The 23,033-nt window shown below is 42.6% G+C and overlaps 3 non-coding genes across 3 annotated transcripts; all 3 read left to right on the top strand.

Moving 5' to 3' along the window:
- Positions 1-3,569: 3,569 nt before the first annotated feature.
- TRNAS-ACU (transfer RNA serine (anticodon ACU)) lies at positions 3,570-3,643 on the top strand. The gene has a single exon. It is a non-coding gene; the product is annotated as a tRNA-Ser (tRNA).
- Positions 3,644-4,738: 1,095 nt separating this feature from the next.
- TRNAS-ACU (transfer RNA serine (anticodon ACU)) lies at positions 4,739-4,812 on the top strand. The gene has a single exon. It is a non-coding gene; the product is annotated as a tRNA-Ser (tRNA).
- Positions 4,813-7,073: 2,261 nt separating this feature from the next.
- TRNAS-ACU (transfer RNA serine (anticodon ACU)) lies at positions 7,074-7,147 on the top strand. Its single transcript has one exon. It is a non-coding gene; the product is annotated as a tRNA-Ser (tRNA).
- Positions 7,148-23,033: the final 15,886 nt, after the last annotated feature.

Here is a 23,033-nt window from a genome sequence, read left to right as displayed (position 1 = left end):
AAAGTTTTTCTAGGAAACGTTTTAGATGAATGCTTATTAGCCTTTGTCAGTACGGACTTTTGCAAAGTGTCTCTGTGGCGCAATCAGTTAGTGTGTATGGCTATTAACCAAAAGGTTGGTGGTTCAATCCCACCCAGGGACGTAATTGACCTTGTTATCAGATTTTGGTGATCTTTAAGTACACAAGTCAAAATTTCAAACCCCCTCTTATGGTGTAGGGTACCTGGCCTTCTCTGATGTAATCAGAGTTAGATTTGATTCAGTGATTTTATAAAAACAGCTAGGTAGCACAATTTAGCATTGGGTTGCAGAGAAAAAGAAATATGCTGGCAAAAAAATCCAATTAAGTGATTAAACAGCTCTTCATTTTCTGGCTTTATTTTTATGCTAACAAATTTGTTCTCTGAAAAGTGTCCACAAAGCCAAGTCTCTGATTAACACCTTTGTAAGGATGGTTTTTCACCTATTACTAAATTAAACTTGCTTCATTGGAAAGGCAGCAAGATGCATCCTCATTTCAATGTCTACTGAAATAATACGGGTTGACACCAGGAAACATTAACGCCACTGCATCCTTGCTGCTTTCTCATGTGGAAGTCTGTTTAATGTGAAAACAAGGTGATATCTAATTAGCACACAGGTAAGGAATTAAGAAAATCTTTATTTAAGGGTGAAGATGTTTCTCACAAAATCGTTGCCCCAATGCATCATTGAAATTCAAGCTGGAAAGATGATTTTAATATATCACTTGTACATTTTGTATTGCTCTTCTGGTGACAATGTAGTTTGTTTTTGTCAATTACCCTTTTAATAATAGGGTAAAGAAAATTAAGTGGATTTTTTAAAATAAAACTATACTGTCAATATACTATTAAAACAAATTAAAATGGTAAAAGTTATTGTACTTTAAGTAAAAATAAAAGAGCAAAAATATCAATCCCAGTTTTGATTACTTAAATTAACAAAAAAAAATGCATATAGCAAAGGATAGTTTCAATCTGCCTACCTCTGGGTTATGGGCCCAGCATGCTTCCATTGCAGTACTCTGCTGCACATGTAAGTGCAAGAGATCCTGAAGCACTCACTCATCATGGGAAAGTACCAATCTGTTTCTTCGTTGGTTGATGGAAGAAACATCTTACAAAAACTCTCCAGATTATTGACTTTTTAAAGTTTTTCTAGGAAACGTTTTAGATGAATGCTTATTAGCCTTTGTCAGTATGTACTTTTGCAAAGTGTCTCTGTGGCGCAATCAGTTAGTGTGTATGGCTATTAACCAAAAGGTTGGTGGTTCAAACCCACCCAGGGACGTAATTGACCTTGTTATCAGATTTTGGTGATCTTTAAGTAGACAAGTAAAAATTTCAAACCCCCTCTTATGGTGTAGGGTACCTGGCCTTCTCTGATGTAATCAGAGTTAGATTTGATTCAGTGATTTTATAAAAACAGCTAGAAAGCACAATTTAGCAGTGGGTTGCAGAGAAAAAGAAATATGCTGGCAAAAAAATCCAATTGAGTGATTAAACAGCTCTTCATTTTCTGGCTTTATTTTTATGCTAACAAATTTGTTCTCTGAAAAGTGTCCACAAAGCCAAGTCTCTGATGAACACCTTTGTAAGGATGGTTTTTCACCTATTACTAAATTAAACTTGCTTCATTGGAAAGGCAGCAAGATGCATCCTCATTTCAATGTCTACTGAAATAATACGGGTTGACACCAGGAAACATTAACGCCACTGCATCCTTGCTGCTTTCTCATGTGGAAGTCTGTTTAATGTGAAAACAAGGTGATATCTAATTAGCACACAGGTAAGGAATTAAGAAAATCTTTATTTAAGGGTGAAAATGTTTCTCACAAAATCGTTGCCCCAATGCATCATTGAAATTCAAGCTGGAAAGATGATTTTAATATATCACTTGTACATTTTGTATTGTTTTTCTGGTGACAATGTAGTTTGTTTTTGTCAATTACCATTTTAATAATAGGGTAAAGAAAATTAATGGATTTTTAAAAGAAAACAATACTTTCAATATACTATTAAAACAAATTAAAATGGTAAAAGTTATTGTACTTTAAGTAAAAATAAAAGAGCAAAAATATCAATCCCAGTTTTGATTACTTAAATTAACAAAAAAAAATGCATATAGCAAAGGATAGTTTCAATCTGCCTACCTCTGGGTTATGGGCCCAGCATGCTTCCATTGCAGTACTCTGCTGCACATGTAAGTGCAAGAGATCCTGAAGCACTCACTCATCATGGGAAAGTACCAATGTGTTTCTTCGTTGGTTGATGGAAGAAACATCTTACAAAAACTCTCCAGATTATTGACTTTTTAAAGTTTTTCTAGGAAACGTTTTAGATGAATGCTTATTAGCCTTTGTCAGTATGTACTTTTGCAAAGTGTCTCTGTGGCGCAATCAGTTAGTGTGTATGGCTATTAACCAAAAGGTTGGTGGTTCAATCCCACCCAGGGACGTAATTGACCTTGTTATCAGATTTTGGTGATCTTTAAGTAGACAAGTCAAAATTTCAAACCCCCTCTTATGGTGTAGGGTACCTGGCCTTCTCTAATGTAATCAGAGTTAGATTTGATTCAGTGATTTTATAAAAACAGCTAGGAAGCACAATTTAGCAGTGGGTTGCAGAGAAAATGAAATATGCTGGCAAAAAAATCCAATTGAGTGATTAAACAGCTCTTCATTTTCTGGCTTTATTTTTATGCTAACAAATTTGTTCTCTGAAAAGTGTCCACAAAGCCAAGTCTCTGATGAACACCTTTGTAAGGATGGTTTTTCACCTATTACTAAATTAAACTTGCTTCATTGGTAAGGCAGCAAGATGCATCCTCATTTCAATGTCTACTGAAATAATACAGGTTGACACCAGGAAACATTAACGCCACTGCATCCTTGCTGCTTTCTCATGTGGAAGTCTGTTTAATGTGAAAACAAGGTGATATCTAATTAGCACACAGGTAAGGAATTAAGAAAATCTTTATTTAAGGGTGAAAATGTTTCTCACAAAATCGTTGCCCCAATGCATCATTGAAATTCAAGCTGGAAAGATGATTTTAATATATCACTTGTACATTTTGTATTGCTCTTCTGGTGACAATGTAGTTTGTTTTTGTCAATTACTATTTTAATAATAGGGTAAAGAAAATTAAGTGGATTTTTGAAAGAAAACAATACTGTCAATATACTATTAAAACAAATTAAAATGGTAAAAGTCATTGTACTTTAAGTAAACATAAAATAGCTAACATATCAATCCCAGTTTTGGATTACTTTAACAAAAAAAATGCATATAGCAGAGGATAGTTTCAATCTGCCTACCTCTGGGTAATGGGCCCAGCATGCTTCCATTGCAGTACTCTGCTGCACATGTAAGTGCAAGAGATCCTGAAGCACTCACTCATCATGGGAAAGTACCAATGTGTTTCTTCGTTGGTTGATTTAAGAAAATTCTTACAAAAACTCTCCAGATTATTGACTTTTTAAAGTTTTTCTAGGAAACGTTCTAGATGAATGCTTATTAGCCTTTGTCAGTATATACTTTTTGCAAAGTGTCTCTGTGGCGCAATCGGTTAGTGTGTCTGGCTACTAATCAAAAGGTTGGTGGTTCAATCCCACCCAGGGACATAATTGACCTTGTGATCAGGTTTTGGTGATATTTAAGTAGACAAGTCAAAATTTCAAACCCCCTCTTATGGTGTAGGGTACCTGGCCTTCTCTGATGTAATCAGAGTTAGATTTGATTCAGTGATTTTATAAAAAAACAGCTAGGAAGCACAATTTAGCAATGGGTTGCAGAGAAAAAAATATGCTGGTAGAAAAATCCAATTGAGTGATTAAACAGCTCTTCATTTTCTGCCTTTATTTTTATGCTAACAAATTTGTTCTCTAAAAAGTGTCCACAAAGCCAAGTCTCTGATTAACACCTTTGTAGGGATGGTTTTTCACCTATAACTAAATTAAACTTGCTTCATTGGAAAGGCAGCAAGATGCATCCTCATTTCAATGTCTACTGAAATAATACAGGTTGACACCAGGAAACATTAACGCCACTGCATCCTTGCTGCTTTCTCATGTAGAAGTCTGTTTAATGTGAAAACAAGGTGACATCTAATTAGCACACAGGTAAGGAATTAAGAAAATCTTTATTTAAGGGTGAAGATGTTTCTCACAAAATCGTTGCCCCAATGCATCATTGAAATTCAAGCTGGAAAGATGATTTTAATATATCACTTGTACATTTTGTATTGCTCTTCTGGTGACAATGAAGTTTGTTTTTGTCAGTTACCCTTTTAATAATAGGGTAAAGAAAATTAAGTGGATTTTTTAAAGAAAACTATACTGTCAATATACTATTAAAACAAATTAAAATGGTAAAAGTTATTGTACTTTAAGTAAAAATAAAAGAGCAAAAATATCAATCCCAGTTTTGATTACTTAAATTAACAAAAAAAAATGCATATAGCAAAGGATAGTTTCAATCTGCCTACCTCTTGGTTATGGGCCCAGCATGCTTCCATTGCAGTACTCTGCTGCACATGTAAGTGCAAGAGATCCTGAAGCACTCACTCATCATGGGAAAGTACCAATGTGTTTCTTCGTTGATTGATGGAAGAAACATCTTACAAAAACTCTCCAGATTATTGACTTTTTAAAGTTTTTCTAGGAAACGTTCTAGATGTATGCTTATTAGCCTTTGTCAGTATGTACTTTTTGCAAAGTGTCTCTGTGGCGCAATCGGTTAGTGTGTTCGACTACTAACCAAAAGGTTGGTGGTTCAATCCCACCCAGGGACGTAATTGACCTTGTTATCAGATTTTGGTGATCTTTAAGTAGACAAGTCAAAATTTCAAACCCCCTGTTATGGTGTAGGGTACCTGGCCTTCTCTGATGTAATCAGAGTTAGATTTGATATATTGATTTTATAAAAACAGCTAGGAAGCACAATTTAGCAGTGGGTTGCAGAGAAAAAGAAATATGCTGGCAAAAAAATCAAATTGAGTGATTAAACAGCTCTTAATTTTCTGGCTTTATTTTTATGCTAACAAATTTGTTCTCTGAAAAGTGTCCACAAAGCCAAGTCTCTGATTAACACCTTTGTAGGGATGGTTTTTCACCTATTACTAAATTAAATTTGCTTCATTGGAAAGGCAGCAAGATGCATCCTCATTTCAATGTCTGCTGAAATAATACGGGTTGACACCAGGAAACATTAACGCCACTGCATCCTTGCTGCTTTCTCATGTGGAAGTCTGTTTAATGTGAAAACAAGGTGATATCTAATTAGCACACAGGTAAGGAATTAAGAAAATCTTTATTTAAGGGTGAAGATGTTTCTCACAAAATCGTTGCCCCAATGCATCATTGAAATTCAAGCTGGAAAGATGATTTTAATATATCACTTGTACATTTTGTATTGCTCGTCTGGTGACAATGTAGTTTGTTTTTGTCAATTACCCTTTTAATAATAGGGTAAAGAAAATTAAGTGGATTTTTTAAAAGAAAACTATACTGTCAATATACTATTAAAACAAATTAAAATGGTAAAAGTTATTGTACTTTAAGTAAAAATAAAAGAGCAAAAATATCAATCCCAGTTTTGATTACTTAAATTAACAAAAAAAAATGCATAGAGCAAAGGATAGTTTCAATCTGCCTACCTCTGGGTTATGGGCCCAGCATGCTTCCATTGCAGTACTCTGCTGCACATGTAAGTGCAAGAGATCCTGAAGCACTCACTCATCATGGGAAAGTACCAATGTGTTTCTTCGTTGGTTGATGGAAGAAACATCTTACAAAAACTCTCCAGATTATTGACTTTTTAAAGTTTTTCTAGGAAACGTTCTAGATGTATGCTTATTAGCCTTTGTCAGTATGTAATTTTTACAAAGTGTCTCTGTGGCGCAATCGGTTAGTGTGTCTGGCTACTAACCAAAAGGTTGGTGGTTTAATCCCACCCAGGGATGTAATTGACCTTGTTATCAGATTTTGGTGATCTTTAAGCAGACAAATCAAAATTTCAAACCCCCTCTTATGGTGTAGGGTACCTGGCCGTCTCTGATGTAATCAGAGTTAGATTTGATTCAGTGATTTTATAAAAACAGCTAGGAAGCACAATTTAGCAGTGGGTTGCAGAGAAAAAGAAATATGCTGGCAAAAAAATCCAATTGAGTGATTAAACAGCTCTTAATTTTCTGGCTTTATTTTTATGCTAACAAATTTGTTCTCTGAAAAGTGTACACAAAGCCAAGTCTCTGATTAACACCTTTGTAGGGATGGTTTTTCACATATTACTAAATTAAATTTGCTTCATTGGAAAGGCAGCAAGATGCATCCTCATTTCAATGTCTACTGAAATAATACGGGTTGACACCAGGAAACATTAACGCCACTGCATCCTTGCTGCTTTCTCATGTGGAAGTCTGTTTAATGTGAAAACAAGGTGATATCTAATTAGCACACAGGTAAGGAATTAAGAAAATCTTTATTTAAGGGTGAAGATGTTTCTCACAAAATCGTTGCCCCAATGCATCTTTGAAATTCAAGCTGGAAAGATGATTTTAATATATCACTTGTACATTTTGTATTGCTCTTCTGGTGACAATGTAGTTTGTTTTTGTCAATTACCATTTTAATAATAGGGTAAAGAAAATTAAGTGGATTTTTGAAAGAAAACAATACTGTCAATATACTATTAAAACAAATTAAAATGGTAAAAGTCATTGTACTTTAAGTAAACATAAAATAGCTAACATATCAATCCCAGTTTTGGATTACTTTAACAAAAAAAATGCATATAGCAGAGGATAGTTTCAATCTGCCTACCTCTGGGTAATGGGCCCAGCATGCTTCCATTGCAGTACTCTGCTGCACATGTAAGTGCAAGAGATCCTGAAGCACTCACTCATCATGGGAAAGTACCAATGTGTTTCTTCGTTGGTTGATTTAAGAAAATTCTTACAAAAACTCTCCAGATTATTGACTTTTTAAAGTTTTTCTAGGAAACGTTCTAGATGAATGCTTATTAGCCTTTGTCAGTATGTACTTTTCGCAAAGTGTCTCTGTGGCGCAATCGGTTAGTGTGTCTGGCTACTAACCAAAAGGTTGGTGGTTCAATCCCACCCAGGGACATAATTGACCTTGTGATCAGGTTTTGGTGATATTTAAGTAGACAAGTCAAAATTTCAAACCCCCTCTTATGGTGTAGGGTACCTGGCCTTCTCTGATGTAATCAGAGTTAGATTTGATTCAGTGATTTTATAAAAAAACAGCTAGGAAGCACAATTTAGCAATGGGTTGCAGAGAAAAAAATATGCTGGTAGAAAAATCCAACTTTTATGCTAACAAAGTTGTTCTCTGAAAAGTGTCCACAAAGCCAAGTCTCTGATTAACACCTTTGTAGGGATGGTTTTTCACCTATAACTAAATTAAACTTGCTTCATTGGAAAGGCAGCAAGAAACACTAGACTAATTGGAGGTGCGCCCTAAAGCAAATTACAATGTTAGGATTAGGGGGTTTGGAAAGACCTCTAGTGTATACTGTCACGATCCGGGTATCTGGACGCCATAACTTACCTTTCAGAAGCCTCCTAAGGCTGGCTCAGCGCTCCAGGACCGGATCCCATCTGTTATTCTGATGTCCCCATTCCTGCCTCCTCTCCTGTCACTCTGAGACGCTGTCACTGCGGCGCCATGTTACATCTTGAATGGCATCTCCCGCGGCCTCCGCCGCCGTCCCTGAGTTTCTGCATACAGGATGTCAGAGTGGCGCTTATGTCAGCCGCGGCCTCCGCTGTTGCCCGCGTGGTTCAAATGTGCACTCATCAGTCTGGCGTCTCCTGTTTACTGTGGCCGGCGCCGCCATTGCTGTTAAAGTTCCCACATGGATTATCAAACCAATCTTCCCTCCAAGTGTCTGCATGGGCGCAGCCATGTTGGATTCTGTCACCTGTTCATTTCCACCAATCCGCTGTTTCCATTGTAATCTGCATAATTGCCTAGCCAATCCCTTCCTTGCTGCAGGTATAAGTATTCTGTGCCTGAGCAAGGAAGGCGTCAGTGATTTGGTTGTCAAACCTAGTTCCAGTTTGTCTCTCTCCCGTGGTTGTTTTCCAGGTTCCAGTTACCATCTCCAAACCTCCACTAAAGAGACCCGCTCTAGTCTACCACCTGCGGTGCAGCCTGACTCTCCAGTCCTCTGGGACTCATCTGTTTCCAGTTACAGATTTACCTGCTTCCAGCCTAGCTTCCAGCAGAGATCAGCTCTTCTTAAAGTGCCGGTATCATTTCCGCAGATTACCACTCACCACCGGCACTATTATTTCACCGCTCTCAAACTCCATATATCAATCATATTTCATCGCTCTCAAGCTTCATTTATTATTTGGCTGGTTCCATCCAGCAATCCACTCCGTGCTTACATCAGTCTGGTTTCAGCCAGTACCCACAGCAGCCATTTTATCCACAGCAGCCCAGCTTTTCCTGGAACACCAGCTAGTATGATCCTGGGCTATCTCCATTGCTACAGTCGGGCCTGGTAAGGACTTTCCAACTAGAAGATAATAAGAACTGTCTCATACTACCAGAGCCCTGTGGTCCTTGTCCTCCTGTAGTACCCAGGAACTGTATTATTTCTCTGCTGATTTTATGTTTCTCTTTTATTACTGCTGTGATGCATGGAGTTTGTCAAAATAAACATCATTGACTTTTATCCTGGTTGTCGTAGGCACGCCTTCGGGCAATTCTTCTACATTTAACTTACATGTCCAGGGGTCTGATACAACCTCCCAGGTTCCACTACACCTCAGCCCCTACAACTGAGGCTACCTCCAGTCAGCTCAGGCCCTCAGTTGTGACATATACACTGTATATACATTTTAAGATAGGAAGGTACAAATTACATATTCACATTGCATCTATGGGCTGGATTCAAATGTCCCTTTCCTCCCTCAATCGTGCCCGTCAGCAGCTATTATATTCTATATAAGGAGCCACGAGTCGCCGCCATTTTCACTTGTGCATTGGAGATGATAGGGAGAGGACGTGCAGCGTTTTCTCAGTTTCTGTGTTCAGTGTGCTGCAAATATCTGTGCTCAGTGTGCTTGCAAATATCTGTGCTCAGTGTGCTGAAAATATCTACGTTCTCTGCCTGAAAAATGCTCCATATCTGTGCTGCATTGTATTATATAGTATGAGGACAGGGCAGAATTTTGCTGACCACCAGTATATAATATATAGCAGTACGGTACAGTAGGCCACTGCTCTACCTACCTCTGTGTCGTCAAGTATACTATCCATCCATACCTGTGGTGTATTTTAGTAGTTGTGCGCAGTGTATATATAGTAGGAGGACAGGGCAGAATTTTGCTGACCACCAGTATATAATATATAGCAATACGGTACAGTAGGCCACTGCTCTACCTACCTCTGTGTCGTCAAGTATACTATCCATCCATACCTGTGGTGTATTTTAGTAGTTGTGCGCACTATATATAGTAGGAGGACAGTGCAAAATTTTGCTGACCACCAGACTTCTACTTAAGTCCAATGGTGTAGGATGTGCAAAGCTGTTTGGCTGTGCATTTATTGATCTAAGCATGCATTTTTATCAAAGCGTGATAAAATTGACACATAACGCAGCGTTCAATCAGCGTTAATTTATCTTCAGCTGATATCGATTGTGAATTGACGTTTCTTCTCTTCTTGTCACCTACAGGTAATTACAATTGACTACAACCACCAATCTATTCTGCTGCACTATATCTATATATGCAAAGCTAATTCTGCTGGGTAATGCAAATTGAAACATTATTGCATAGTATGTGATTTTGAAGTACTTTTTTAAAGTTTTGAATGATATAGACCCAGTTTAATCTTTGTGGAATGCCTGGTTGTTGTTTTTAAGGTAATTTATTGCCTGGCATTTGATGGGGTGGGGTGTGGTTACAGATTTCAATTATTGGTTTCACTTGTAATAGTCTTCTACTTAAGTCCAATGGTGTAGGCTGTGCAAAGCCATTTGGCTGTGCATTTATTGATCTAAGCGTGCATTTTTATAAAAGCGTGATAAAATTGACACATAACAGCAGTGTTCAATTAGCGTTCAATCGAAGTGAAAAAGAAGGAAAACAGAAGCACACCAATCTAACAAAACAAAGAAAACTGAAGAACTAATAACAAATGTGAGTCACTTACTCCTCAGATCACTCACCTCCTGATTGTTGCATCTGATTACATAGCACAGAACTACCTTACTTGGACATTTCATAAACCATCCATTTCACCTACAAATGCCTGTATCTGTATTATTGTAATTTTGTTTTTTAAGCACAGCTGCACCAATGCAATTTTACCTGCAAACACTTAAAACATCTAACATAATTACCATTGCTTCTTAAACCTCTCACAATCCTTTCATTTCTTACACTCCAAATACATTTCTGCACCCACTTTATCTACGCTTTTGACTCATTTCATACTAAATCTACACCCCTTGAGCCTACACTGCTTTTCTCACCTGCATTTCTACAATTCTTCTGCTCGGATTCCCTTACAGTCTCCTCTCCTACTTCCACTTTCCCTCAACCTATTTACCTACTTAACACTATGTGAATGCTTTCTTATACTCCCCACATCACTCAGTGTCTACCTAATAATGTATCTTTATCCTTCCCCCCTAGTCTCCTCCACCTCCTCCTCTGTCTCCCCTCCATCCCTCTGTTTCCTTCCCCCACCTTTCCTGTTACCCCACTTTCATTCACCTCTGCCCCATGGTCCTGCTACCCCACAACTCAGCCCTGCTCCCTCTCTCCCTTCCCTGTCACCTCCCCACACCCCCATCCACATCACACTGACCTCCCTCCCTGCCCACCTCCTGCAGTTTCCCCTCCTATCTCAGGCACCCGTACCATCACTACTCTCTCATCCCTGCCCTCAAAGTTAATCCCACCTCATCGCTACAGCAACCCTGAAAATCTAATTCACATCTCTCCCACAAACTCATACCCCCTATCCTGTGCCCTCTGGAATGCCAGATCCGTTTGTAACAAACTGGTCCCCACTCATGACCTTTTCATTTCCAACTCCCTACACCTACTAGCCATTACTGAAACTTGGATTACGCCCTCTGACACTACTTCTGCTGCTGCTCTCTCTGCTGGGGGCCTTACATTCACACACACCCCCCGACCTGGGGGTCGCCATGGGGGTGGTGTTGGGGTCCTTTTACCTTCTAGTTACTCCTACCAACTCATACCACCAGAACCATCCCTTATATTATCTACATTTGAGGTCCACTCCATATGTCTCTTCCAACCAGTCCATCTTAGAGTAGCTGTCATTTACCGCCCCCCTGGCACTGCTTCCAAATTCATCGACAACTTTGCTTCCTGGCTTCCTCACTTCCTCTCTTCTGACATTCCCACCATTATCCTAGGCGATTTCAACATCCCTATTGACATCCCCACACAATCCCCTGCCTCTAAACTCCTTAACCTCACCTCTTCACTTGGTCTCTCCCAGTGGACCTCCTCACCCTCCCATGTGAATGGGAGCTCACTGGATCTGGTCTTCACTCACCGCTGTGATATTTCTGATTTTTCCAACTCCCCATTTCCCCTCTCTGACCACCACCTGCTCTCCTTCAACCTATCTCTCTCGACTTCCCCATCTCAACCTCCTAAGGCTACCATCACTAAGCGTAACATTGAAGCTATTGACACCACATTCCTTTCCTCCCTGTTTGACTCACTTCTCTCTCCTATTCTCTCTCTCTCTCTCATGCCCTGAACAAGCCACTTCCACATACAATGCTTCCCTTACTTCTGCTCTTGACTCTGTTGCTCCACCAACCACTATTCACCCTCACAAATTAACACCTCAACCCTGGCACACCAAATGCACCAGATATCTGCAAAAATGCTCACGTACTGCTGAGCGACACTGGAGGAAATCACGCTCTAAGGCAGACTTCCTCCATTTCAAACTTATGCTCTCATCCTTCAGTGCTGCCCTTTCTCTTGCTAAACAGTCATACTTCAAGAACCTCATCTCCTCCCAGTCTTCCAACCCCCGGCGCCTCTTTGCCACTCTCAACTCACTCCTCTGCCCACCTCCACCTCGTCTCCCTTCCTCACTCTCTGCTCTTGACTTTGCCACTTACTTCACATCCAAAATTGACTCCATACGTCAGGACATCACATCACACCAGACTATCAGTAACCAGCCTTCTCCCATCCCTTACCAACCCTCCCCATCCCTCGCACCAACTCTGTCATCTTTCTCCCATGCATCTGGAGAGGAAGTCATGGCCCTCATTCGTTCCTGTCCCCTCACCACCTCCCCACTTGACCCTATCCCCTCCCGCCTCCTCTGCCACATCTCTTCTTCTGCTTGTTCACATCTTTCCCACCTTCTCAATCTCTCCCTCTCATCAGGCACTGTCCCCTCTGCCTTCAAGCACGCTCTCATCTCTCCTATTCTTAAAAAACCTACCCTTGATCCAAACACTCTCTCCAACTACCGACCCATCTCTCTTCTCCCTTTTGCCTCCAAACTCCTTGAGCGTATTGTCTACAACCGCCTTACTTCCTTTCTTTCCTCACACTCACTGCTTGACCCATTCCAGTCTGGCTTCCGTCCTCTCCACTCCACTGAAACTGCCCTTACAAAAGTATGCAATGACCTCCATGCTGCTAAATCTAAGGGACACTACTCTCTACTTATTCTACTTGATCTCTCTGCTGCTTTTGACACTGTGGACCATCCTCTCCTACTGCAAATCCTTCACTCCATTGGTCTGCGTAACACTGCCCTCTCTTGGTTGTCGTCCTACCTTTCTGACCGTTCATTCTCTGTCTCCTCTCATGACTCCACCTCCCCCTCACTTCCACTAACTGTAGGGGTACCCCAAGGTTCTGTCCTTGGTCCTCTTCTCTCTCTATACGTCCTCACTAGGTAAGCTCATTAGTTCTTTTGGTTTCCAATATCATCTCTATGCTGATGACACTCAAATCTATCTTTCCTCTCCAGACCTCTCCCCTACTCTCCTCACTCGTATCTCCAACTGTCTCTCTGCTATCTCTTCCTGGATGTCCCAGCGCTTTCTTAAACTTAACATGTCTAAGACAGAGCTGATCATCTTCCCTCCCTCCCGCATAACCTCACCTCGTACAATCTCATTATCTATTGATGGCACTACTATCTCCTCTACCCCCCAAGTGCGCTGTCTTGGAGTAATCCTTGATTCCTCCCTCTCCTTCAAACCACACATTCAGCACCTCTCACAAACCTGCCGTTTTCATCTAAAAAATATTTCCAGGATCAGACCCTTTCTGACCCAGGATGCTACTAAGACTCTTATCCACTCACTGGTCATCTCCAGACTGGACTACTGTAATCTCCTCCTGACTGGCATTCCTGACAAATACCTCTCTCCACTCCAATCTATCCTCAATGCTGCTGCCCGGCTCATTTTCCTCACCAAATGCACTACGTCCAACTCTCCTCTCTTACTAGTCCTTCACTGGCTCCCCTTCCCTTTCAGAATCCATTTCAAGCTTCTCACACTTGCTTACAAAACCCTCACCCACTCCTCTCCCATCTACATCTCTGATCTTATCTCGCTTTACACTCCCACCCGTCCTCTTCGCTCTGCTAATGCACGTCGACTCTCCTGCCTACGGATTACTTCCTCCCACTCCTACCTCCAAGATTTTTCACGTGCTGCACCATTTCTCTGGAATTCCCTACCTCTCCCCCTCAGACTCTCCTCCTCTCTACAAAACTTCAAATGGGCTCTCAAGACCCACTTCTTCACCAAACCCAGCCAAATCTCATCCTAAACCTCTGTTCCACGCTCTCTATGTACCCCATCTGTCTCACCCCTGTCTGTCTACCCCTCCCCTTTAGAATGTAAGCTCTCATGAGCAGGGCCCTCTTCCCTCATGTGCTTACTCTTTTCTTACTTTAATAATCTTCAGCTGCACCAAATCCAGCAGTCTTCTGCCACTTAATACTTATTCCAGTGTCATCTGCTGATGTAGCTATGTTTATTTACCCTGTACTTGTCCTATATTGTCATCAACTGTAAGTTGCTGTTTTCCTGTTTGATTATTTGTTTATGTACTCTGTAATTTGGTGCTGCGGAACCCTTGTGGCGCCATATAAATAAAGGATAATAATAATAAATAATATAATATATAGCAGTACGGTACAGTAGGCCACTGCTCTACCTACCTCTGTGTCGTCAAGTATACTATCCATCCATACCTGTGGTGCATTTTAGAAAAAAAACATATCTCGGCAGAGCAATCTATATATCCATCATTTTTCAGACAGCAACAGTGGGTATTGTAATAGTCACCCAATCCATCACTTTTATAGGGTTACATGCATCCACATGCTACAGCCTGTCTCAATAATTTTACTGTCACGGTGTGTGTGTTTGTGTTTTTATTTGGGTATTTTTTGTTGTTGTAGAACTACAGGTACCAGCGAGCCCGTTATTTCCCCGCCTGCTGGTACTTGAGGTTCTCCAAGTACCAGCAAGTGGGGGAGGCTTGCTGTGCCTTGTAGTTCCACAACAAAAAAACAATATTCTTTTTTTACACATATGGCTATCAGCCCGGCACCCACCACCCAGGGGTGCTGGGGACAGCCTCGGGCTTCACCCCTGGCCCTTGGGTGCCTCGAGGGGAGGAACCTCTTGATTTAAGGGATCCCCACTCCTCCAGGGAACCCCGGCCAGGGGTGACTAGTTGGAGGGGTAATGCCAGGGCCGCAGGGACCTACATAAAAGTGTCCCCTGGCTGTGGCATTATTTCTCTGGCTAGTGGAGCCCGGTGCTGGTTTTAAAAATATGGGGGACCCCTACATCTTTTGTCCCACGTATTTTTGGAACCAGGACCCGTCTAAGAGCTGGTTGTCTAAATACGGGGAACCTCTGTCCAATTTTTCCCCCAGTATTTAAATAACCAGGACCGGCTCAAAGAGGCTGGTTATATTAAGGAGGGGAGACCTCACACATTTTTTTTAACCCATTCAGACCCTTCTCCTTTAAGTTAATGGAAGCCCTGGACAACAAAATTGCATTCATGTCCTCCTCCCTCACCCTTCCCAGTCCCAAACACTCATTTTTTTTCTTTAAAAATGTATAATATATCACAAGAACAATGAGCAGGCAGGCAGCGGGCATTGGCGGCATCGGACTGAGATAGAAATTAGTGGTGGAGGGCTGGGTCAGTTGATTGTGGGAGAGTTTGTAAGCCATTGGCGGTGGCAGTGGGTATCGGCTCAGAGGCAGTAGCGGGCATTGGCTAAGGGTCATCGGCAGGATTCGGCGGACATTATGGCTGTAGTGCCTCACTAGCCACTGACCTCACCGCACGCCACTGTGGGACAGATGTAACATGCAGAGAGAGGTAGATTTTGGGAGAAGGAATGTCTTAGCATAACTGTTAATTGCAGTGTAATACTGTAATTCAACTGTGCAGCATTTGTGGCTAAATGTCAAAGAAGCCAGTATTTACCCTGCATGCAAAACAATAAATGTATTTGCACATACCTCCCAACTAACCCAATTTTTGCAGGACAGTCACTTTTTTGGGGAATGTCCAGCTAACCCAAATACCCCCCCCCAGTGTCCCATAGTCATGGGGAAGGGGGGGGGTGGAAGGCTCCCTGTAGCTTGTTGCTCTGCAAATATGCACATTGTGGGTAATTCAGACCTGATCGCTAGGGTGTGTTTTTTGCATCCCTGTGATCAGGTGGTTGCCGCCTACAGCGGAAGGGAAAATTTGCTGTGCAGGTGTGTGATCACATGTGCACAAGAGCTGCACAGCTCAGCACTTACTCAGCCATTGAGGTGACGTCACAAATCCTCCCACAAAACGCCGGGTCCCTCCAGTGTTTTTCCGGACACTCCCTAGAAACATTCAGTTGCCACCCACACAAACACCCTCTTCTTGTCAATCTTCTTGTGATCTCCGGACCGTCGCACCTACGCATTGTGGCGCATACGCATGTGCAGTGCAGACCTGATTGCCCGCTGGGTGAAAATAAATTGAAGCGATCTGGTCTGAATAAGCCCCGATGTCTATTCACGGGAGACAGAGGGGCTGGGGCATGGTCAGCAGCTCACAGAGCACCTATAATGACAAAAATGGGAGACATGGCTCATGATCGCGATATACCTGCGAAGGTACGCCCTCTATTGATTGACAGGCAGAGGCATTCGCATTTTCTGCGGGGCACCCGGAGAAAATGTAGGCACATGCACAGGATGGACCCTGCGTATATGCCCCTATCCTCTTCATAGTTTTTGGGGTTGGAACGAGCAGTGTGAAAACATCAATCGATGGGGGTAATTCCAAGTTGATCGCAGCAGGAATTTTGTTAGCAGTTGGGCAAAACCATGTGCACTGCATTTACGAACAGATGATTTTTTATATAAATTTTAAAATGTTAGTAAATGTGTGTTTTTTTCAACCTGGAAGCCCAACATCGATTAAGATCGATCTTAAATAGACCCCTGGGTTTTAAGGATAACCATGGTTGAGTCCAATAATTAATTCACATTGACCGAAGTTCTAATTAAGTAGTGATGTGCACCGAAAATTTTTCGGGTTTTGGTTTTGGGTTCGGTTCCGCGGCCGTGTTTTGGGTTCGGACGCGTTTTGGCAAAACCTCACCGAAATTTTTTTGTCGGATTTGGGTGTGTTTTGGATTTGGGTGTTTTTTTCAAAAAACCCTAAAAAACAGCTTAAATCATAGAATTTGATGGTCATTTTGATCCCATAGTATTATTAACCTCAATAACCATAATTTCCACTCATTTTCAGTCTTTTTTGAACACCTCACAATATTATTTTAATTGGTATTTGGTACCGGGGACACAGTACCTCAATCAAGTCTATAGTTGGCTCTGAAATCAGCATTAAACTGGATCCACACTTAGATTATCTGTCCAATTTTTTTTTCTAGTTGAAACAAAATTATGCTAATATGTGGCAGCAAATGACAATTGACCATTTGCTCCCAAACACTGGAAAACATCCAAAAATGGTCATTTAGATAAATTGGTTAAATCCATTTCATTTAGCTAATTTATCCAAACTACCTTTATTGTATCTTTGTGGGTGAATGATGTGTGGGTCAGTGTTGAGGGTGGTGGAGGAGATGGGTAATAGGCACAGCAGGGTGTGGACAGTCAAATAGTGTGCTTAGAGGTGCAGATAAATAGGGATATCTAATAATTCACCCACTATTCTATAGAATTATTAGATATCCCTATTTATCTGCATTACTCACCTAACACTCAGCATTTATCTACATGCTGATGCTATTCATAGCACTTAGCTTGCAAGTATTTTACCCATAAGGAGACACATTAGATGTTCCCTCTCTTTTCATTAAAGACGTCCCCAGCAACCATACTGTACTATACTACAACAGGAATAATTACTATGGGGGATTATACCATTTGATCTGGAATAAAGGGAAAATATTGTGGAAAGAGTGCTGTAAGTGTATGATATGTAGAACTATTGCCAGGTTCTGACATTTGTCAAGTGAATTACTAATATACATTCAACTAATATTACATAGTGTCCAGTAATTCAGTATCAGACTAATTGATATAGTCAATTTGGATCAATAATAAAGACACAACACAGGTAGCGAACCTTGATATTAATAAATGTATTTCCATTTATTATATATGGTAATTACATTATACAAACTTATTGTACTTTATTTCGTGTTTAGACAATTTTAACGAATTTATTAAAAGTTAATTTTTAAATCATCATTTGTGCGCCAGCAAAAGAGACATTCTTTTCTCTTCTCCTTTCCTGCATAACATTACTTGTCTCTGGTAGCACCCCCGAACGTCCTACAATTAATATTTAATATAACTGATGGACATTTATTGGGGCCTCTTCATACAAATATTTAAAATTTAATAGCTGGTGCAGAACACAGCCCCTTCCCCCCATTCCCTGTATATCTGGATTCACCAAGGAAATGCTGATACTGACTCCAAGAAGAAATGGAGTCTCTTCCCTATGAAGGTGAAGCCTTGTTTGGCGACGGCCTAGTTAATTTGATCTCGGCAGCTCCCGCAGGTAAGTCAACCTTCTTGCACTATGTTCCCTCTCAACGGATAAAGACGCATCATTATCTGATGCAGTCATTTCGGCCCAATAGATATGCAAGAAGTTAAGATTCCCCTTTCTTTGCAGGTAGAGGAAGGAGAAGAGGGAAGAGGTCTGTAGCCTCTTCAAGATTGCAGGAGCAGAGATTGTCCTCTGCTTCTGCCAAATCCACTGCATGACGCTAGGGCTTTCTTGCAGGAGCCCGCACCAGTGGGGGCACGTCTAAAACTCTTCAGTCAGTTCTGGATTCATTCGGACCTGGACTCGTGGGTTTTATAAATAGTGTCCCAAGGGTACAAACTGGGGTTTCAAGACGTTCCCCCTCACCGATTGTTCAAATCAGCCTTAGTCAGCAGGGAGAAGGTTTTTATTCAAGCCGCTTCGTGGTCCCGAAGCCGGACTGCTCAGTCAGACCAATCTGAAATCTGAAATCCCTCAATTTCTACCTAAAGAAATTCAATTTCAAGATGGAATCTCTCACGGTAGTGATCTCCAGTCCGGAGGAAGGAGATTTCATGGTTTTGGTAAACTTAAAGGATGCCTACTTACATGTTCCCATTTAGCCACTGCATCAAGCTACCTGAGGTTTGCAATTCAGGATTGTCATTACTAATTTCAGACGTTGCCATTTGGTCTGTCCACGGCTCCGAGGATTTTCACCAGGGTGATGGCGGAAATGATGGTTCTCCTTCGCAAGCAAGGAGTCACAATTATCCCGTACTTGGATGTTCTCCTGATAAAGGCGAGATCCAGGGACCAGTTGGTGCAAAACATTGCACTCTCCCTGACAGTTCTTCAACAACATGGTTGGCTCCTAAACTTGCCAAAATCGCAGTTGGTCCCAATGACGCGGTTGTTGTTTTTGGGAGTGATACTGGACACAGAAGAAGAGGTTTTCCTCCAGTGGAAAGGCTATGGAGATCCAGAGTCTGGTCAAACAAATTCTGAAACCAGCAAGAGTGTTAATCCATCAATGCATTCGGTTGCTGGGGAAAATGGTTTTGGCCTACGAGGCCATTCAGTTTGGCAGGTTCCATGCCAGAGTGTTCCAGTGGGACCAGTTGGACAAGTGGTCCGGATCCCACTTACACATGCACCGGAGGATAATCCTGTCTTCCAAGACCAGAATCTCACTCCATTGGTGGCTGCACAGTTCTCACCTCCTAGAGGGGCGATGGTTCGGGATCCAGGACTGGATCCTAGGGACCACGGATGCAACCCTTTCGAGGTGGGGAGCAGTCACACAGGGGGAAAACGTCCAAGGAAGATGGTCAAGTCAGGAAAGTTGTCTCCACATAAATGTTCTGGAGTTAAGGGCCATTTAATAACTGCAGACACAGTACACACTGGGACGGGTGCCCAGCATCCTCTACGGACTAAGAAAAGGATTTACCGGTAGGTATTAAAATTCTAGTTTCTCTAATGTCCTAGAGTATGCTGGGGACTCCGTAAGGACCATGGGGATAGACGGGCTCCGCAGGAGACATGGGCACTTTAAGAAATACTTTAGTTCTGGGTGTGCACTGGCTCCTCCCTCTATGCCCCTCCTCCATACCTCAGTTTGATACTGTGCCCAGTTGAGACTGGGTGCTTTTCAGGAGCTCTCCTGAGCTTTCTGACAGAAAGTATTTTGTTAGGTTTTTAATTTTCAGGGAGCACTGCTGGCAGCAGACTCCCTGCATCGAGGGACTGAGGGGAGAGAAGCAGCCCTACTCTCTGAGTTGCAAGGTCCGGCTTCTTAGGCTACTGGACACCATTAGCTCCAGAGGGATTGGTACGCAGGATCTCACCCTCGCCGTCCGTCCCAGAGCCGCGCCGCCGTCCCCCTCGCAGATTCAGAAGATAGAAGCCGGGTGAGTATGAGAAGAAAAGAAGACTTCAGAGGCGGCAGAAGAGTTCATGATCTTCACTGAGGTAACGCACAGCACTGCAGCTGTGCACCATTGCTCCCATACACCTCACATACTCCGGTCACTGTAAGGGTGCAGGGCGCAGGGGGGGCGCCCTGGGGAGCAATATAAACCTCTTTTTGGCAAAAATATAACATATATACAGCTGGGCACTGTATATGTATGAGCCCCTGCCAATTTTACAGTTTAAGCGGGACAGAAGCCCGCCGCCGAGGGGGCGGGGCTTCTCCCTCAGCACTCACCAGCGCCATTTTTTCTCCACAGCACCGCTGAGAGGAAGCTGCCCGGACTCTCCCCTGCTTATACCATGGTAGACAAGAGGGTTGAAAAGAGAGGGGGGGCACATAATTCGGCGCAAATGACATACAGCAGCGCTACTGGACAAACATTAAGTTACTGTGTTATTCCTGGGTTATATAGCGCTGGGGTGTGTGCTGGCATACTCTCTCTCTCTGTCTCTCCAATGGGCCTTGTGGGGAAACTGTCTTCAGAAAAAGCATTCCCTGTGTGTGTGTGGTGTGTCGGTACACGTGTGTCGACATGTCTGAGGAAGAAGGCTATATTAGAGAGGAGCGGGAGCAAATGAATGTGGTGTCTCCGCCGACACCTGATTGGATGGATATGTGGAATGTTTTAAATGCTAGTGTAAACTCATTGCACAAAAGATTAGACAAGGCTGAAGCTTTGGGACAGTCAGGGTCTCAACCCATGCCTGATCCTATGTCGCAGGGACTGTCAGGGTCTCATAAGTGCCCACTATCCCAGATTGTTGACACAGATACCGACACGGATTCTGACTCCAGTGTCGATTACGTTGATGCAAAGTAACAGCCAAAATTGGCAAAATCCATTCGATATAGGATTATGGCAATAAAAGATGTTTTGCACATCACAGAGGAACCCCCTGTCCCTGACAAGAGGGTACATATGTACAAGGGAAAGAAGCCTGAGGTAACCTTTCCCCCCTCACACGAGCTGAACGAGTTATGTGAAAAAGCTTGGGAATCTCCAGATAAAAGACTGCAGATTTCCAAAAGGATTCTTATGGCGTATCCTTTCCCATCAACGGATAGGTTACGATGGGAATCCTCCCCTAGGATGGACAAAGCATTAACACTGGAAAATCAAATTTTTTACCTTATGTTCCCTCACAGCATAAGAAAGCTCTGCATTATCAAATGCAGTCCTTTCGGTCACAAAGAAACAAGAAAGTGCGAGGTGCGTCCTTTCTTGCAAGAAGTAGGGGCAGAGGAAAAAAGATGCACAACACAGCTAGCTCCCAGGAACAGAAGTCCTCCCCGGCCTCTACAAAATCTACTGCATGACGCTGGGGCTCCACTGGCGGAGTCCGGCCCATGTGATGTCATGCAGCCGCTCTGACCACGCCTCCTGTTTCTCCGTTGCCGACCCAATATTGAAACCCTGCCCCCGCACCGCTCCATCTCCGACTTGGAAATGGAGTGTTGTTGACCCCCCCCCCCCCCCCCTGCACCGATTGACAGGCAGAGGCGATCGCATTATCTGCAGGCGGATGCGTATGCTCTTAGCAATTTTTGCAGTTGGATTGCTTATTGCGATTGCAATCCAACCTGAATCAGGCCCTATTACCTATCACAATGCACTGCGGGTAGTACAAAATGGGGTTAATATAGGAGAAAAACCCCCAGAGCTGTGCTCCTTAACTGTCCCTGGTGGCTAGTGGAGCAGCTGCCCAGTAATCAGTGTCCACGCCAGTGCGCACACAGCCCGCCCCCTACAGCCACGCTGGATCACGGTATAAAGTGGGCACAGAAGCCCCTTACCACCCTTTCATCAGCGGCCTCGTGATCCCGGAGGGCGGTGTGTGTGTGACTGACCTTAGGAAGAAACCGGAGCCTCCGCTGCAGTGACCCAGCAACCGGGGCACTGGAGTATACTGTGCCGCTGGGAGTGATGGAGCTGCAGTAAATATGTCTATTAGACCTAGCCTGCTGCAGCCCTTGTAGATTCTTATTAAAAAAGTTCTTCTTTTCTTGTCAAAATTAATAGCTAAGAATAGGATGCCTGAGGCAGCCCCCTGTTAAGTGGCCTGCTACTGAAGGCACCAACTACAAACTGAGCTCCCTGTTCATGGAAGCGAGGTTATAGAGGAGGGGGCGCTGAGTATCTTGTGAACAGTCAAAAGCTTTGAGCTTGTTGGTGCCTCAGATCAAGATCCTACTCTACACCCCAATATGAATCCTTGTGGAGTCCAGTGTACCCCACAGAAGAAAAAAATGTGTCACAACCATTAGCAGCAACATAAGAATAGCTGCTGATGGGCACAATTGAGAAAGGAAGGGGGGGAAACATTTGAATCCAGCACATATATGTAATTCGAATATGTAATTTGTACCTTCCTACTTTAAAATGTAATGGATGAACCTCACCCTGTGAGAACTATCTTCATGATCAAGAGATCTCATATGCAAGATAAGTATGTGTTGGGATAGGGCTGTGGAGGTCGGCTGCTCGGGCACACCCCCGTCAAGTTAAGGAGATTCAACTGAGGAAGCACAAGGGAACTCTCATCTGGGGACAACAACTGCAGGGAGAACACATTTTCAGATGAATGTGGGAGGGCAGAAGGCTGCCTAATACTGAAGCACCCCCAAACAACAAACCAAATGCAACAACTAGTGCAAGCATTCCTGGGGGAAGGCCTGCAGCAGATGGATCCAATAACAGCTCCAGATTTGCTCTACAAGACAAGTAAAAGGTTGTGAGCCCTGCAGCACCACCTGTACTTTGCATACACACATATAGGACAGCATCTCTTATATGCCCCAGGGTCAATAAAATAGTATCCTTATCTAGGGTATCCATCCCCTCAGATAAGGTATCCGTCCATGCTGCTACAGCACTACACACCCAGGCCGACGCAATTGCCGGTCTGAGTAAGGTACCCGAATGTGTATAAATGGACTTCAGGGTTAT

Source organism: Pseudophryne corroboree (genome assembly GCF_028390025.1).
Source record: "Pseudophryne corroboree isolate aPseCor3 chromosome 7 unlocalized genomic scaffold, aPseCor3.hap2 SUPER_7_unloc_5, whole genome shotgun sequence".
Lineage (NCBI taxonomy): Eukaryota > Metazoa > Chordata > Amphibia > Anura > Myobatrachidae > Pseudophryne > Pseudophryne corroboree.
This window is presented reverse-complemented; position numbering and strand designations above follow the sequence as displayed.